General features: G+C 47.7%; 1 pseudogene; it reads left to right on the forward strand.

Annotated features, from left to right (window-relative positions):
• Nucleotides 1–1618: 1618 nt before the first annotated feature.
• On the forward strand, nt 1619–1960 carry LOC133093042 (essential MCU regulator, mitochondrial-like; annotated as a pseudogene).
• Nucleotides 1961–3927: the final 1967 nt, after the last annotated feature.

Here is a 3927-nt window from a genome sequence, read left to right on the forward strand (position 1 = left end):
GTCAAGTCTCTGCCACCTGGTTCTTCTTCAGGTGCATCTCATCGGGATACTTCTTCCATCTTGGTGCTGGTTCAGCTTTGATCTGGGAAAATAAAATGCCAGGCTGCTGGGTCCCCAGCTGCCACCTTCTGCAGCAAGAGTGAGACTTCATGATCCTGCTGGCTCACGCGCACTTCATTTCCCAGTAATTAAACAAGTGGAGATCAAAGCCGACAAATCTCCCCCATCTCTCAGCGCAGTAGATGAAAGGTAAATATTTCCAGCAACAGTTTTTTTTTCCTTATTAAAAGTGAGATGTGAAATGTCTTCTCCTTACTTTGAAGAATACTGATAAGTTCAAGGTCACTCCAGATAAGATATTTAGTTTGACTATCTTTATTATTCCACACCAATTGTTGGTCTTTAAAAAATTGGGTTAACTTGAGGGGCTTGCAGAGGCTAAATCATAGCAAATAAGTCAGAAGACAAAGGAAAGTAAAGAATGATACCAAGATGGTAACTGGTCCGCACTGTGGAAACCTACGCCTTGTGTATTATCTTCTCGTTGCCGGGCAGGTGCAAGGGCTTCTGAGGCCAGTATCTAAGATGGGTCCTGGAGTCCTACATATGGAATCTCAGGCAGATGGCCCGATGCTCTCTCGGCTGGGCTCCAGAAGAGACCATTGAGATCTGCTGTTTTCTTTGTAAACGAAAGAACCCATCCCTAAGGCCATGAATCTGGGGGAGCTGGTCTATCCAACCTGAGTCAACAAATGCCTGCTGGGTGTCATCAGGCTCTTTTCAGTGCAAAGAACAGACCTCCCTTGAACAGGTGGCTACTGTAAAGACACCCCAGGGACTCGGAATCAGAACAGGAATTCGAGTATGGCTCAAGGAGCCCACAGAGCCTTGGGAAGGAAGAAGACAGCCTCTTTCTGCTCTCCGCTGACTGCCCTCCCTGGCTGTTCCATCCTTGCTGCTTCCTCCGCCTTCCACCTGCTCACCGTCTCCCAGGGCTGCTCTGAGTGCAGGTCTCCCCCACGTCCCCTCTGTCCGTCCCTCACAGCTTACCTCTTCAGTCCCTCGTTCTCCGGTTCCAGACTCCAGAGAGAGAGGGAGAGGGAGATCTGACTGACCTGGGCTGTCGTGTGGAGTGAAGTCACAGGTTCCTGGCCAGGCTGGGGGTGTTCCAGGCCACGCCCCCATCCAGCTAGCTGTAAGGGTGGGGCCTTGTCCCCAGAGTCACACGGTAAAAAAATGCCAGCGGCCCCTCAGTGGCAGATGTGGGTGTGAGATTCTCCTCATGAGGGACCCTGGTGGTGTGAGGCTGCGATGGGCGTTTTAAGGGGTGTCAGAGCGGGACCAAGAGGCTGATGGCTTGGGTTGGACTCTTGGCTGGCTTTTTATCAGCTGTTTTGTTGGTTGGTTTGTTTTTGAGATGTAATTCACATAACATAGTATTCACCGTTTTAAAGTGCACAATTCAGTGGTTTTCATTATATTACCAAGGTTTGGCGACCATCACCACTGTCTAATTCCAGAACATTTTCATCGCTCTCTGCACTCAGGGATTTTCCCGGCGGTCCAGTGGTTAAGGTTCCGTGCTTCCAGATGCCCGGACGAGGGATGGAGCTGGGAGATGGCGTCCGGGGCGGCTCGCTGGCTGGCGTTGGCATCCGTCGGATCTGGGGCTTTCCGGGGCCGGCTGAGCCTGAGGAAAGGTGGTGAGGTCTCCGACGGACGACGGACGACGGACGGGGCGGCTCAGTTCGGAGTCTGGTACCATGAGGTCAGTCATCGCTACTCTCAGCGGCGCCATTTTGCCCAAACCGGTGACATGTCCTTCTCCCTTCTCCGTGTGTTCTCCATTGTGATCCCCTTTCTCTCTGTCGGGACGCTCATTAGCAAGAACTTTGCTGCTCTACTTGAGGAGCATGATATTTTTGTTCCAGAGGATGATGGTGATGATGACTAACAGGGCAGGGAGGAAGTGTAGAAAGGAGAAAGTCCTAACTTAAGAAATGGAGATGCTCGCACCCTCTCCTCCTTCCCTATCAGCACATGGGCCCGGGGAAAGCCCTCAGCCTCCCAACCCTAGTGAAGCCTCCTGCATGGTCTGTGGCCGTAGCTCAGATCCCCCGGCTCCGGGAGGTTCCTGGAGATGTGCTGCCCACTGAGCATAATCAAATTATGAATAAACATAATAAATATCAAAAAAAAAAAAAAAAGGATTCTGTGCTTCCACTGCAGGGGGCACGGGTTCGAGGAACTAAGATCCCACATGCCGTGCAGTGCTGACAAAAAATTAAAAAAAAAAAAATTCTGTACTCAAAGCAGTCCCTTCTCATCTCCCCTCCCCCAGCCCCTTCCCGTTTCCCCTCCCCCCAGCCCCAGGCAGCCACTGATCTACTTTCTATCCCTATGGATTTGCCTTTTCTGGACATTTCATATAAATGGAGTCATACAATATGTAGCTTTTTGTGTTTGTCTTCTTTTACTTAGCATGATAATTTCAAGGTTCATGTATATTGTGTAGCACGAATCAGTACTATGCCTGAATAATATTTAATTTACGGATATACCATATTTTATTTTTCCATTCATCAGTTGATGGACATTTGTGTTGTTTCTGCTTTTTGGCTATTATGAATAATGCTGCTATGAATATTTGTGTACAGTTTTTAGGTGAACACATATTTTCATTTCTCTTGTGTAGATATCTAGGAGTGGAATTGCTGAGTTATATGACACTTCTTTTTTCTTATAAATATAATTACCATTTTTTAAAAAATATTTTTATTTATTTTATTTATTATTTTTTGGCTGTGTTGGGTCTTCGTTTCTGTGCGAGGGCTTTCTCTAGTTGCGGCGAGTGGGGGCCACTCTTCATCGCGGTGTGCGGGCCTCTCACTGTCGTGGCCTCTCTTGTTGCGGAGCACAGGCTCCAGACGCGCAGGCTCAGTAGTTGTGGCTCACGGGCCCAGTTGCTCCGCGGCATGTGGGATCTTCCCAGACCAGGGCTCGAACCCGTGTCCCCTGCATTGGCAGGCAGATTCTCAACCACTGCACCACCAGGGAAGCCCTGACACTTCTATATTTATCTTTTTTTTTTTTTTTTTGGCCACACCACTTCCTAACCACTGGACCACCAGGGAATTCCCTATATTTATCTTTCTGAGGAACTGCCAGACTGTTTGCCAAAGTGTCTGCACCATTTTACATTCCCACCAACAGCGTACGAGAGCTCCAACTTTTCCATATCCTCGCCAACACTTATTATCTGTCTTTCTGAGTATAGCCATCCTGTGGGTGTGAAGTGGTATTTCACTGTGGTTTTGATTTGCATTTCCCCAGTGGCTAATGATTTGAGTATCCTTTCATGTACTTATTGGCCACTTGATACCTTCTTCGGAGAAATGTCTATTCAAATCTTTGCTCATTAAAAAAATTTGACTTGTCTTTCATTAATTTACTAGCTGTTTGACCTTGGGCTCATTGCTCAATCTCTCTGGGACTAAATTTTCTCACCTTAACAGTGGGGGTACCTACCTCTCAAGGTCGTTGGGGGCATTACATGAAGTCACGCGTGTCAGTGCCTTCCTTACACAGTGCCTGATCGATGGAAAAAACTCACCTTATTATTGTTGCGCCACTGTGAAGACTAACTTAATTTCTCAATAGCATAATCTCTCCTCCACAAAGGAAACTGTTTTGCGCGGAGGGAGAAGGGACTTATGGAGAACAATCTGATCAGCAGCCGAGAAGCTGTGTCTGGATGGAGAGCGAGGATTCTCATCCCCACCAAGGGACAAACGTCAGTTACAATAGATGCTTAATGCCTTTTTTGCTCAATAGGGTTCAGGCCAGGGCTGAGGACAATAGAAGAATTTGGGAAGTGACAAAAGGAGATAAGCTGGGGGGGACATATGCAGAGAACAGAGAATTTTT

This window comes from Eubalaena glacialis, chromosome 1 (assembly GCF_028564815.1).
Source record: "Eubalaena glacialis isolate mEubGla1 chromosome 1, mEubGla1.1.hap2.+ XY, whole genome shotgun sequence".
Lineage (NCBI taxonomy): Eukaryota > Metazoa > Chordata > Mammalia > Artiodactyla > Balaenidae > Eubalaena > Eubalaena glacialis.